The sequence below is a fragment of the Erpetoichthys calabaricus genome, chromosome 11 (genome assembly GCF_900747795.2).
Source record: "Erpetoichthys calabaricus chromosome 11, fErpCal1.3, whole genome shotgun sequence".
NCBI lineage: Eukaryota > Metazoa > Chordata > Cladistia > Polypteriformes > Polypteridae > Erpetoichthys > Erpetoichthys calabaricus.
Genome location: NC_041404.2, coordinates 139557955 through 139573536, shown reverse-complemented (window position 1 = coordinate 139573536; position 15582 = coordinate 139557955). Strand labels below are relative to the sequence as shown.

Genomic DNA, 15582 nt, shown 5'->3' with positions numbered 1-15582 from the left:
AAAAGATTTGTATAAGGAGGCTCCTTCCAAACAATAACCACCTTCCATTTCATTCTCCTCCTCCTCCTTCCTGCAACCCAAAGATGTCAACTTAAATGGTTGGCTAGGCACTTTTTATAACTTTTTGGTTAGTACATTAGAAAACTTATTGGTGTTTTTGGTAAATTATGCACATTATACAACCCTTTTCTATTAAAAAAAGTTAAGTGTTGCTGTGGGAGGTTTGGAACACATTAAGGGCATTTCCATTATTTCTTATGGGAAAAACAGTCTTGACTTACAACCAACTTGAGTTACAACCAGCCCTCACAAACGAATTGAGTTCATAAGTCAAGGGTCCACTGTAATTTCAACTCCCGCTAGAGACAATTTGAGGTCCTGCGAGACAAGACTTTGATAAGTCCCACCCTGCTCTCAAACACTGACAACCACGCCCACGGTCCAATCACTTCTCATTCGTGTGAATGCAGTTGTCTGACACAGTTCCTGAGCTCTCAGCTCCAAGCGGGGTCAGAAATAAAAGACAAAGAGTAGAAGACAAAGTAGAACGTCGTAAAGAGGTTCAAAAACGTTGGTGTGATACACATGCAGAGCAGGTTAGAGATAATGAAAGTACTAAAATTAAAAAGTCTCAAAAAACTGATAGTAAAGATGACATTAGCGCTAACAAATGGATCGGTGAAATAGCAGAACAGCACAAAGATTGAATATGTGGACATCGGTGATATGACAGAAGTGTGTAGATATTGTTTGGCTTTAAACTTGAAGCCGGAGACTTGTAGATCGTCTAATTCGTGTTGCCATCAGGGAAAAGTAGTGTTTCTTCCCAATGAAGAGGCGTATCCGCGAGAATTAAAAGATTTGTTGTTTGGTGGGAGACGGCAGAGACGTGAAGAGGCTGGCTCGTAGCACAGGCCTGGGGGTTGTCGAGCGAAGCGTGCAGGTGGCGAAGGCCCCTAGTTTGAAATATTAAAATGTAATCTTCAATATAAATGTTTGAAGTCTAACTATTTTTGATTTTAAAAGAAATTTCATTTTTCACCCTCTGGTGGAGGTCCATAGAGGGCTACTAAAAGGATCAAAAATGAAAAATAACCTCATATTCGTTATTGGTGACCTTGAAATAGTCTAAAACGATACCCCACAAGCTTATGTTTAAAATTTGTCATTTTTAACCTTTTGGGAGTGGCTCTTAGAGGGCTAGGACCACCGGTAAAAAAAATCAAACATCAAAAACATGATCATATTTGTGATCAGCAACCTTGAAACGGAGCAAAATGACACTACACATGCATTTATTACCTTTTAATAAACTTTATTAAGTTTTGTGGGAAGGAGTAACTTTGACCCCTCATTTCCTATTAGGGGGTGAACCCTTGGTTGATGTGGTGTGCACTCTGATCATTTCTGCTGAAGACACTTTCATTCTTTATCATAAGGGTATAATTTCCTGCACAAACTATGGCCCAAAAATGTCCTAAAATGGAGTGTTTTGTGTCTTGACTGCCAAAAATAGGGGGATCCCCAAAAAAGCTTGATGTCCTGCAAAACTAGACATCAAGAAGAGCCGGTGAGAGTTTTCTTGTACTGTTGAGTTAGAGGAGATGAGATGGACGGAAAAAAAAAAATTGTTTTCAAAGCATTCAGAAGTAATTCTTACAAGCACAATAGTGTGTTGTTTTATACTTTTCAACATAGTAGCAGGGTGAATAGAATTCAAAGAAATCATTTGTTTGTTTCCTTACTGTCCCAGCTTTTTGCGAATTGTGTATGTCAAAGGTAACCTGTTAAATCACAATGCTTGCTTCCATTTCCAGAGCTGTGAACATTTCTGCTGGCTCCCTCCTTGTAATCTTCCCTCCGGCCAACCCCACTCCCAGCCTTTTGAATCCAGGGGGCTTTCAAAATGTCTGTGAATTAAAGCCTTATATAGGTCTGCATGTGTGTGTGTGTGAGCGGGGCCTCATCCACACTGTTTAGCCTGGATGTATTTCACTAACATTTAGCATTAGTTGTCACCACTGCTTGTCATCAGTGTTTTGGTCATTCAGGTTTCAGGCTTAATTGGTTTGAAGCACAAATGAAATTCACTTCCACCTACTAATTAGGACAGACAGTTTATTTAGCTGTGTATTGCACTACCACGAAAGCGTAAAGTGTTCACTTCAAATGCATTAAATTAAATTGGACGGGCAAATCAGCCTGTTGTTTCTTCTGCCTTTTTTATTTTGTATAAGAAATGATAACTAGATTTTCTGCTTGACACTGTGTCTGGAGATACTCTCTGGTTTATGTTGTCACATAAGATTTGGGGCCCATTTAGTTATCAAGACACCTTACATTGTGAGTGTTCACGCTGTGCCTCATCATCCGGCACAAAGACACTCTTGTATACACTGTTATAATGTCCCCCCCAAAAAAATAAAAATAAAAAAATACCCCCGAGTCAAACACTCTTCTATACAGGATTCTAAAGCAAAAGAAACACTTCCCTGGACTGCCAAATGAGGAATCAGCTGCCATCATACCATGTGAAGCACTCATCGCACCTTGATTACAAATCTTTACAGCCACCTTACTCACCTGCTGATCTGTCCTCTGTCCTGTACTGACTGTGTCTGACCCGGTCTAGGACCCCACTGCGCCTCTCTCCCTGCAGATGAATTTCCTCCTTTCCAGACACCCATGAATTCTTTAAAGCTTAAGAAGCGGAGCTGGAGAGACTAACCCAGGAGTTGCGTGTTTGAATAAAGGCTCCTGTTTTGAATAAAACTTGAGTGCTGTTCCTCCAAGTACCAAAATAAAACATTTGTTTGCTCAGACTACTCCAGCCTGTCTTCTGTGTAACCCTGTAACCCGAATGTAACAATATAATATACTATATACAGGCTGGCAACCCTAGGAAGGAAAGAAGTGGTAACTTACAACAGCTGGATTCAGTACATTATTGTACAGACATTTAACTACGACTGAAGTACAGATAAAGGAATTTGATCAAGTTCAGAAAGGAACACAGAGGTGGGATGGGGAGAAACCTGAATTATCACACGCAAGGAGTCACCACAGTACCACAAAGGAGATGACTGAATTACAACTACTGATTGTACTTCTTAAATACACAGTTAATTACAGGAGTGTATGATTAGTGGGCATTTCTCATGTCCTTGCAAGTTACTGATAAACAGACCCTTGGGGTCAGAATGCCTACTACTCTGGCTTACTCTGGATACCTAAGCTTAACAGATCAAAAGGCTTTAACTAAAATGCCTTCTAAGAGTGCTGAGGACAGTATCTAACAGTAAAATGGATAATAATTTAATAATCAAATAGTGAAAATCATATTTGACAGCAGTCAAGACAAATGTCTGTGACTGTCAGTTGTGTAAGTGTGACACACTTGAAGTAACTCAGACATAGCGCTCTGCAACTCACCACAACTACAACAAAATTAAACTGTTTAGATTTTATTGAAGCAAGTCTCCTGTCAGAGGGGTGGGCTTTCTGTATATGTGACAGTGGGCACCCTTAAAGGAGTTCAATACATACAATGTTCGGTCCTCGCTATATTAGATATGTCTTGTGGCTCTGTAAAGTTTTAACCTTCATAGCGTCTGAGTTCTGACTCGATGCAGTGCCTTCAGGTCTTTCCTGACCTGATTCTGACACCCCTTTTTGGTTCTCTGAATGTCAGATTTATCATCACAAACCTATTTTATATTGGTTGACCATCATAACATGTGTTCTAAAACTCAGGATTATCACTAATACATCACATTTAGGATGTTTTCATGGAATGTAAACAAACAGTACCCCTAAATGGAGAGTAAAATCCACTAAAGTAGAACAAGAGAATGCCAAAAAAAAAACGACAGAACAATCGAATGAACGATAGAAAGAACTTTGCTTCTCCTAGTGGAAAATTAGCTTTTGCAGAAGTTCAAGAAATACTATATAGTTGATAAAAATTGACCCAAAAGACATGGCAGTGTTTAAAATGGTAACAACAGGACAAAATGTTGGGGAATTTTGTGAGATAGGGCTCTGAGTTGAAATGATGGCATTTAGGTGATTTTTTTGGGTTGTGAACAAACTACTCTAAATGTGGTAGAAAACCCATGAGACTGAACAGTGATCCAAAAGACTCTGCTACAGTATGTTCAAAATGTGTAGCATCTGTACAAAAATGGGACTTTGAAAAGCTTTTTGCTTTATGTAAAGTGAGGGTGCTTTAGCAAAAACCTTAACAAATCTGAGTGCAGAAAAGATGCTTTTAAAGGTTGTGACCAAACAAACTACCCAAAAAGCAGTGGAAAAATCCATTAAAATAGATGGTGGGTCATAACTGACCCAAAAGGTACAGCAAGGTAAAACTTTATTTTTCAGAAGCTATACAAAGTTTCATCTTGACCAGATACAATTTAGTCTTATTTATTTATCTTTAAACTTTTTGAAAACACAAAAATGGGTCAAACTGACCCATCAAATTTCAGATCTCAATCTACATTGTTTCCAGATTGCCAGATCTATCAGTACCTTCACCTCTCTGTGTCACACTGTGAATGTCAAGTCAGTTTCGTTTGATTTCAGCTTAGACTGCAGATATATACAGTAGAGTCTCGCTTATCCGACATAAACGGGCCGGCAGAATGTCGGATAAGCGAAAATGTCGGATAATGGGAGGTGTTAAGAAAAAGCCTATTAAACGCCAAACTATGTTATAATTTTACACATTACAAATAAAGTATCTATCTATTACGAACCTAATAATCATGTTTTACAACAAAACAACAGAAAAAATTAACTGAAAAAATGAACTTAGCAACAAAAAATAGACTATGCTCATGCTCGCAACTTGCAGTTCTTGTTGCCGATTGATGCGTTTTTTTGTTTTTTTTTTTTTTTGTGGTGGGACGTCGGATAATACGGAATGTCGGATAAGCAAAGGTCGGATAAGCGAGACTCTACTGTATAGTTTATTGATTTGATATACTATATTAATCCCAGACGGTAAGGTCTTTTAGCATGACCTTTTCTGGGGGTCAAAGCACAGGGTCAGCAATTGTGCAACACACCTGAGGAATTTTCAGGTTAAGGGCCTTGCTGAAGAGCCCAGAGGAGTAGGATCCCTTCTGACAGTAACGGGATTTGAACCGGCAAACTTCCAGATAGCAGCGCCACCACTCCAAAATATGGATTCTCATAAAACAGCTCACTATGTCAGGGCACTATATAAAAATAACTGAACAGAGGATATTCTCTAACATGGACTCCTCATATTGTCCTGAGTGACTTAGTCCACCTGCCAATGCTCTTCTTCAAGAAATCAATGTGGATTTAGTCATTTTTAAAATAGAGACATGTTAATGTAAACCACAAGAGAACATGAAACAAGAAGTAAAAATGAGGAAATGTCAATACCCATTGCGGACAACAGACTATTAAATGGAGTAAAATAAATACATATAACACATTTAATAAAATTCTTTGAAAACATGACTCTCATAATGTCTTAAACCAAACAAAGAAAAACATCTGCCAGTATCACGCTCTGAGGATGAGAGGGCACTCAGTAGAGATTTTATACTACAAAGGCACTGCAGCAAAGGGCTAACAAAGACAGCCGAGTGTGTCATTTCAGTCATTAGAGCCACTTGCTGATCTTGTTACAATGAAAAACAAACCACACAGACAAAGCCGATGCTGGAATAATAACGACTTCTCAGCATTTGATTATTAGCAAGGCTCAATCTGTCCTAGATAAACTTCTCCTGCTCTGCAAATGGAAAGCCAAGCACAGGGATTTAGATTCGCTTTCCTGCTATTTGCTGTATTAACATAATCAATGTGCTAAAAATCCCCCGTTTTCTTTGAGACTGGAGCCGACGTCACCGTTTCCCATTGGGGGGGGGGGGGGGGAGAGCAGTGTGCTCTTTGTTGGGCTTCTGCTTGTTTATTCTTCTATTTTTACTAAAAAGTCTGATTGTGACAGATTAAGTGATATACTGACCTGTGCACAAAGTGCCAAAAAAACACTTCATTTGTTTTTAATGTGCCCCTCCCCAAAAGAGGGCTGGTGGGCATACTTAATTAAGAGGCACAAGATCAGACACTTTGGCAGGGGTCTCAAACTCCACAAGTGTCTCAAAAAAATAAAGGCATCCCAAAAGTTGGGCTAGTGGAATTCTGAGTGATGTTTGAGGGGTGTCAGCCCATTTCAAATCCCCCTCAACAGCATTCTGATGAGATTCAGATCTGGGCTTTGACTTAACCAATCCAAAAGCCTCCATTTTTGTCTTTTCAGCCAGGCTTGGTGGATGACTGGTACGTCCACTTTCACATGAGTTTCAATCTCCTGACATATGGTCTCAAATTATGAAGAATTCCTGATGCAGCTAAGCATTTTCACCTGAATGCTTTACAGGTGGCATCAGGTTATTCTGGTCAAATCCCTTTATATTTGCCATCCCCGTCCAGATCACACTGTTCCAGAAGTCCTGGTCTTTGCCCGGATGGTAATGACCAAATGTTAGTCTGCCCTGATGATGTTCTCTCTAGTTTCCTGCTGGCACACCTCCCAAGTAGATATACTGTAGCTCATGCAGCCTCTTTCTAAAGGTAGACCTGTGCACTTTGACATCAACAGTGCTAGGACATACCTGGAGGTTCTGTGATGAAATTCTGGACTTCTCAAGAGACTTTTTTCAGCATCCATCTTGCGCTCTGCTCTTAGGCCAAACTTCCCGGGGCAGCCTGGACTAGACAATCTGCCAATAGTTTGAAATCTTCTCCATTTCTATCTTGTTTGAAGATCCTTTGAAATCCCTTCCCAGACTCCTAGGAATCTAAAAACTTCTTTCTCAAGGTCTCGGAGAGCTCTTTTAATCTCGACATGGTGGTGTTGACTCATGTCAACAACCAACAGCAAACCTACTAAATGTCTATTGTTTAAATGAGCCAGTTTCAGAAGAGGTCATCAATAATGAGGTTCTAATCATGTGAATCAGAATCTTTTTTTAATTAATTTTTATTGTAATCATTCCATACAAATAGATCAATTTATAACCAAACAAAATTTAAGACAAATCAAACCCCACCCCTGAGAAGGAGAGCTTAGCTAAAGGAGAACTGCTTGTGAATTGGATTCTGAGGTAATGATAAATGTATCTACTCGCGTTTCAGTTCTCCCATGGATAAGTCGGGGCTTGACTTTACCATACAATTTCCGGTATTTTACAATGTCGGTCGTATAAGTCGAATGCGGAAAGCTCACGCTATTGGTCCAAGAGATTCTAATATATGCTAACACCCACCTGAGAGAGTAACCACGGATCACAATGCCTTTTTTTTCTATGTATTGTGCCTATGTGACCACACGGTAATACCCACAACTTTTCCGAAGCGACATTTGCACTGTTTTCCGTTTTTCATATCTCACACCCTCATACACCTTCATCGTAAGAGCAACCCTTATCTACGATGGAGCATTTGATCAGAAGAAAATATGAAGCTGGTTTTAAATTAAAAGTGGTGAAAGAAATTGGTAACTGTGCTGCTGCAACAAAATTCAATGTTTCTGAGAAACTGGTGGGAGATTGGGGGAGGTAAGGAGATGTAAAAATAATAATTTACGTGTCGTATTTTTGAACGGTCGTATAAGTTGGGGTCTGATTTTATGATCAATACATGAGTATATACGCTATCTTTATTTAAATTATACAATGAACTACAAAACTGTAAATGTGGCATGATGCTTGTTATGTCATATCACTTCTATCTATAGACACTGTTTAAATGAAGGTCAAATCTTCAAATGTCCACATATGCTAAAAAGAAAATATTTCATGGGGTGAGCTTACTTTTTCACATGAATGCGTGTGGATGAGATATTGAGACAGCTCAGCTATTAGCTAACCAGATGTGCACAGAATGAATTGTCTTCTACTTGTTTGTTTGACTTGTTATGTTTTGGATCATTAAGTAGAACTCGGCCACAACTAAATTACTGTTAAAGGTTCATTCGTGTTTTTCAGGTTAGTCACAAACATGGTGTATATGCATTTGCATTGTGACATTGTGCTCCAAAATGCAGCATTTTCTATAAATATAAAAAAAAAAAAAAAACACCTCTTCTGTACTGGCACTTTCCAATGAGAGTCAATGGGGCATGGAACAGCACCAGAAAATAAAGGCCTAACTTTAGAAAAGTTTTAAGGGGACAAGGCCAAGAGGGAGACCAAAAACAAAATAGTTTGAGATGGTGTAATGGAGAAAAATCGCTAATGTATGTGTGATTTTTTTTTATTAATGTCTAACAGCATCTCAATTTAAATTACATTGAAGCTTTCTAAGACATTCCTTCGTCAGGTGGGGAGGGATTTATGACTTACTATATCAGATCAGATATTATGTTTATTATTATGTTCTAGAAAGTTGATTCAGTTCATCTGGACATAGTTCTTTTCCAGGGAGATATGTTACATCACTCATCCAATTGACTTCCTCAGAGACGGAGTCTCTTCCTCAGGGAGATTGAGGAAGTCACTTGGATGAGTGATGTAACATATCTCCCTGGAAAAGAATTATGTCCAGATGAACTGAATCAACTTTCTAGAATTTCCTTACCTGGATTATTGAGCCTGCATCGAGACCTTTTATTAAGTGCTCTGGCCATCTGAGATGAGTAGGAGGAGAGTTGACTAGAGTCATCCAGGTGTGCAGAAGCACTAGATATTCCATAAGCCCCCGAAACTACAAGTAAAGAGAGCCAGGACTGGAAAGGACAAGTGAAGTGATGACTCTTAAAGAGATGTGGAGCTGAGGAAGCAGTTTACGATTCAATTACCTGTATCTCTTTTCTTCCTTGTTTGTCTGAAACTACATTTGTGCATCGTTTGAAACTGGGGAGAATCCTGACAGGAACAAAGGGTGGGCTACACTGGGGAGGCTGTTCATTGAGAGCTACACACTCCCAATCTTCAAAGAGGCATGTCAAGGACCATTAGAACGTAATATTCCCTAACATGGACTTCTCATATTGTCCTGAGTAAATTAGTCCACCTGCCAGTGCTCTTCTTCTAAAAATCAATGGGGATTTAGTCATTTTTAAAATAGAGACATGTTAAAGTAACCCACAAAAGAACATGAAGCAAGAAGTAAAAATTAGGAAATGTCAACACCCATTGCGGACAACAACCTATTAAATGGAGTAAAATAAATACATACAACACATCTAATAAAATTCTTTGAAAACATGACTCTCATAATGTCTTAAACCAAAAAAAAGGAAAACATCTGCCAGTATCACGCTCTGAGGATGACAGGGCACTCAGCAGAGATTTTATACTAGACTGGAAAGGACAAGTGAAGTAATGACTCTTAAAGAGATGTGGAGCTGAGGAAGCAGTTTACGAATCCATTACCTGCATATCTTTTCTTTCTTGTTTGTCCGAAACTACATTTATGCATCGTTTGAAACTGGGGAGAATCCTGACAGGAACAAAGGATGGGCTACACTGGGGAGGCTGTTCATTGAGAGCTACATACTCCCAGTCCTCAAAAAGGCTTGTCAAGGATCTTTAGAATTGGATAAATGAGGCCTGCAAAGGCATACACTCTCTCACGCTCACTCGCACTCTTCTCTCTGCCATTTTCCATCCATGGAGGAGGAGGAGGAGGCCAGGCCATCGCTGTCTCCATTCAAAGGCCATGCAATAGCAAAGGCAGAGACAGACCATAAAATAAGACAGTGAGCCACCAAATTGCAATTATCTACTTAGCTTAAAATGGTATTTCTGTCACACTCATTTTACCTTTATTTATTACTAGCCATCCCCTGCGGCTACGGCCTTGTATTAGTGAAACAGCACAGTGAGGAGGGCCCGCCCAGCTCTCTACTCCTGATGTCACCCTTCCCCTCCTCTGTGTCTCGGATTTGCGTGAATATATCACTCCTGCAAGTGAACTATGATTCTTAGCGCAATGAGAGAAAAAAAATCAACCGGAATGTTCAAGCAAATTATAGAAAAAAAAAAAGATCTAAATCTAAGTGGAGTTAAGGGTACGCCCTGAGGCAGACGCATGAGTGAGGAGGGCCCTGCGGCCTGATGAGTCTCTCTCTGATTCGTGCTAATAAATCGGTACCGCAAGCGAACTATGATACTTAGTTTGATGACAAAATTCATAAAATCAACGGAATGTTCAAGCAAATTATAGAAAAAAAACAGATCAAAACCTGTGAAGTAGTTCTCTCGTGAAAAGCGAACAGACATACAAATGAGTCTAAAAAACTATAAGAAATTTCACACTTGGACCATGAAATTTTTAAAATCGTTTCTTAGCAAGCACAAATGGGCCAACGGTAACCTACATTCTAAATTTCAAGTCCCAAGTCCTCCTGGTTCGGGAGATTTTGTGATTAATGAGTCAGTGGTGTTTGGCTTTTATATACTATATATACCAGTAATGGCGTACTGCACAATAACGTGCAGTGAATACACTTGACTTGAGCATTCCTAGTTTTCAGACTCTTTCTTTCTCTGTCTATGTTTAGCATTCGTTTCCTCAGAGGTTGATGCGCTTGCTGCTTCCTGAGCGGCTCTTCTTTTCTCCACCCTAGCGCCCTGCTGCTTCTCTTCTTTCATCGGCATCTTTTCGCGTTAAAACTGATTTAGTTTTTGTGTTGCAATTACTTAGTACATTTTCTTTCATTTTTCACTTAAGCTGGCACTAAAATCTTCGATCTGCCTCAAGAATGATTAGCAAAGGTGGTAGGGAATGAGAACAGCTCCCATACGCATGCGTAGCACAGCCGCCCTGCTGCGCACTGCCGAGAGTTGATTCTACAATAAAATAAAATAAAAATAAAAAGAGTAATAAAACTCATCACCCTGAAAGCGGATAGTAGACATCACGTAGTATATATGTACCAAATTTCAAGTCAACAGGTGAAACGGTTTGCGAGCTACAGGTGATTTAAAATCCTGGACAGACAAACGAACAGCCACGGTAGCGTATTATATAAGAAGATACATACAGTGGACCCTTGACTTACGAACTTACTTCGTTCACGAGGGCTGGTTGTAACTCAAGACTATTTTTCCCATGAGAAATAATGGAAATACCCATAATGCATTCCGAACCTCCCACAGCAACACTTACTTAACCTTTTCATAATAAAAAAAAGGGTTGTATAATGTGCATAATTTACCAAAACACCAATAATTTTTCTAATGTACTAACCAAAAAGTTATAAAAAGTTATAAAAAGTACCAAACAGTTATAAAAAGTGCCTAGCCTACCAGAAACAACAATTTCATACTGTACTCACTTTAAGTTGACATCTTTGGGCTGCAGGAAGGGAGGAGGAGGAGCAGAATGAAATGGAAGGTGGTTATTGTTTGGAAGGAGTTTCCTTATACAAATCTTTTCTTTGTAAAATTGTTGAGATGGTGGATTTCGACATGCTGTACATATTAGCGAGATCGGACATACGAACGCCACTCTCATATTTCCACACAATTTCCTTCGTCGTTTCGATTGTGATCACTTTCGTTACCTTCTCTTCCTTCCTTAGCAATTATCGAAAAAAATTATATAAATCACTGCACTGACCGAAATTACGTCCACAAACACATGTATCTGGGCTCCGACTGATGCTTACAAACACTCTCGGCTGTTTGTTTACAATCGCACAAGCGGATACACGTGACCGCATTCAGGTCGTAACGCAAGATGTTGGTCGTAAATCAAAAGAAACATTTTGGTCGTAAATCAAGTTGTTCGCATGTCAGGCCGGTCGTATATCAAGGGTTGACTGTATATATATATATATATATATATATATATATTATATATATATATATATATATATATATATAGAGTCTGCGTATATTGTCTGTAACAAGTGTATTAATTTGTAAAATTTTCTCCTGCCTGTTCTGGTATCTATCGAGTTGCCTGTGGGTTACAGAATGTGAAAGAAACAGAGAAGTGTTGTACTAAAGGAGGAGTTAATCCTGACAGTGTGATTTGGGGAATTCTATTGAGGTCTACATAAAGGGGAACAGGGTCACCCGAGAGCCCCAGCACAATAAAACAATGTGTCAGATGATATGAACAGAAAGGGGCACATCCCAAAGGATGATGAGGACCACAGAGAGCAGAGGAAAAGATGTGGGGGACAACCGGCTAAAGCGGGTAAAGCTGGAAATTGAACGTTAATCTGATGAGGATGATCGAGATTATTTCTGATTTACTGTGTATTTAATATCATTTGTAAATAAATAAATGCATGGTTTAACAACTTACTCCTAGTGCATGGTATTTTAAAAATATTCGGAACTGCTCAGATTCTGTATTCCATAAAGAGTGCTGCAAGATAGAAAAAGAACTGAATGTATTTCTTCGCATGCCTTTAAATATTCTCAGATGTTACGCTATAAGAAGATATCATCCTTCACTAACACAAGCCTGTCCAAAGTGGGAAGTGCAGTACTTTCGTATCTGATATAAATTATGAAGGAACTCAAGAATGAGCAGAAGTCCATCCTCCCACAAATAAGACTGCACACGCTGTGAAAGTCTTTTTTCAGAACAAGGCTTACAGCCACCCAATTAAACAGAACTAAAAATCTGCAAGCCAACAACCTCCTTGTAAATGTGGAGAGTAATGTAATGCCAAACACATACAGGAGAGTCTGGTTTTCCAAGGTGTTAATCCATCCATTAGACTGACAGATGGACTCCACAAAGTACGGAGACAAAGGGAATCCTTTTTTTTTTTTAGCCACAACCCTAGAGTTGTCAAGAGCCAGATTAGAGCGTGTGAGAATAGTGAAGCATGCTGATGGGTAAACTGCTTTGCACCGACACTGGTCTCATCTGGGATGTTGCTGACAGAAATATCAAATAAATCAGAAAAAGAACAGTGGCAGCTGATCCTACATGTATCAGCAATCCTTGTTTGTCTACTAATTTACTTTCTTCTGTGAAAGTTGAGCTAGTGTGGTGCCCAGTGGACTGGAAGCTTACCACAATGACATTGGAATCAGCTGTTGAGAGGCAACGGAGCTGTTGACAGACCTCAGCCAAATCTCGTTCAAACATCAGTGAGAGGAGAAGAGCAGCATGTGGCAGGGCGAGCAGGGGCAGAAAACCTAAAGGTCTTTTGCGCGGGAAACACTTGAGGACAGGCGTGATGAAGAGCAGCTGCTTACATGTACAGCATGAGTAATGCACTCGGTGCAAGCTCAGTACGCTTCTATCGAGCCTCTCTTCGGTGTACTTTAATTATTACAAATGTGTGCAAAATTCCCAGAGATAAACAAACAAAGAAATAAAATTATAGATGAACTGCTAGGCAATTCATAAGGGGCATTTTTAATTAAAATATTTAGCCAACTGTTTATTAATAGCTTTTATTAAATCTGATGTAATATACTATATTATCAATTCAGATTATTATCATACAGATGTACTCTTAATCCTGGACTGGGTTCATGTTGAACTTTATTTTTATAATTACTGGTTTATAAATTGCTGTAGATGAACTTCCGTGGTAATATCAATGATTCAGCAGTGAAGCAGTGTAGAAACTGATAAGCACGGCACTGAGGCGGGGGGTGTGGGGGGGTTGCTTGTTCTTCTCCCAGTCTTTATTGATCTCCATCAACACAGTTTTCACCCCAGGCTAGACCATCCCTGAGGTGTTGTTCCTGAATCAACAGTGTCATACTAATCAATCAACAAATCTTTCCTGAAAGATGGTGAGGCGATGCTGTGCTGTACTCCTCTCTGGTACCTTACTCTACATTTGCCATCCTTCGTGGGATTTTGTTTGCTGCTGGCTAGTTCAAAGGCAGCTGCAGCTCAAATTAAACTTCAGCAGGTTTTACTAATGAATCCAAGAATCGTTCCTAAAAACAGTACTGGAGTAGCATGTCAAATGCTACCACAAGTGTCTACACTGGCAATGTAAATAACAAAAATGTAAAAGTAAATGGCACAGACCTCTGGAGACTGACCACTTCTGTGTGCCATTGACTTCTAAATTAGCCACGCAATGCGGCATCCTTTACAGAGACTCTCTCCATTTTATTTTTTTTTAACAATTAATCATTTTTTTAATGTAATTAATGTTAATAATTAGTAATGTTAAGAAATGGCCTCTGGCTTGTTACCACACATTTTTTAACTAAAATGAAGAGATGCTGCTGTCAACACAGACCTGTGCACCACCCACCTCAAGGAGTCTGGTATCTCCGCAGCCCAGAGCCTCCACCCATGGAGTGCCAAATAGGTGGAATTAACTTGCATGGCAGAACGGGACATTATTTGAGGTAGATAAACCTCCCACAACGCTACTCTTAACCATAGTGTAATGGGGCAGAGCTTTCGAGGTCTCTAGCTAGACTCCATTGGCACTCATTAGAGTCAACTCTACCTACCTGGACCGCCCACTGGTGTCAACTCCACCTACCTGGACCACCCACTGGAGTCAACACCACCTACCTGGACCGCCCACTGGTGTCAACTCCACCTACCTGGACCGCCCACTGGAGTCAACCCCACCTACCTGGACCACCCACTGGAGTCAACACCACCTACCTGGACCGCCCACTAGGGTCAGCTCCACCTACCTTGATCACTCCAGGGTAAGCTCTGGGCTACAGACATATATACTTGACCTCACCTGCCTCCCCGACAAACTGTGAACTTGAGAAATGTCACCCGTTGAGTGTATAAAATATAATATGGAATATAGGAGACTCTGAAGACTGTAAAGTGGGATCTATTAAACATTCCCATATTCACCTGGTAGCACTTCAATCACCACCACCTAAAGAGCTTCGCTACGCCCAGTCACACACATGTGATTTGGAGACAGCCGAAGGGCCTAAATGATAGCAGTTTCACGCTAGACCAGGGGGTGGCGGGGTGCGCGGATTGCCTCTCTCGACCTCTTGCAGACCATCCACAGGAAATCACACAGGGTCCCGGCACCATTGATGACGTCACGTCTGGTCCCAGCACCATTGATGACATCACTTCCAGTCCCGTCACCAATGATGATGTCACTTCCCGTTAGCACCTTTAAAACTGCCATCTTGCCTCACTAAAGTGAGTTCTGTTTTGGACTCAGCGTTGTAAACATTGCTCAACTTAACCCTTTGCAACCATGATACATTATACAGGTGGCTGCCCCAAACCTTTTCAATTGTCTGGAGTCGTTGTTCTCACAGCCCTATCGGAAGAACTGCTTGTCAGAAAATGAAAAGGTTGAATATCCACAGCGAGGATAAAGATTCCAAGCTCGTCTGGCGAAGGAAGAGGTGAAGATCCGGAAGCAAGAATAAAAATAAGATGGAAAGGATTCAGACCCGGCATGACTTCATATAATAAGAAATGTTCGATTGCTTTCATGTAAGTTGTTTGAACTGTTAGATCTCAAAGCGACTTCACGGCAAGTTCAGGTACTGTGACATTATTGGATGCTGCAAATAACCGGCTGACACCTCTTATTTCAGACGCTACTTCAGTGAAAAAAGCAGGAGGGGGACTGGAGATGTTTTGTGAATGTTCAAT

At 40.1% G+C, this 15582-nt stretch overlaps 1 protein-coding gene across 1 annotated transcript in view; it reads right to left on the bottom strand.

Annotated features, from left to right (window-relative positions):
* The window catches only part of snx29 (sorting nexin 29), a 477274-nt gene that overhangs the window by 180175 nt on the left and 281517 nt on the right, over positions 1-15582 (bottom strand). The window lies entirely within an intron of this gene.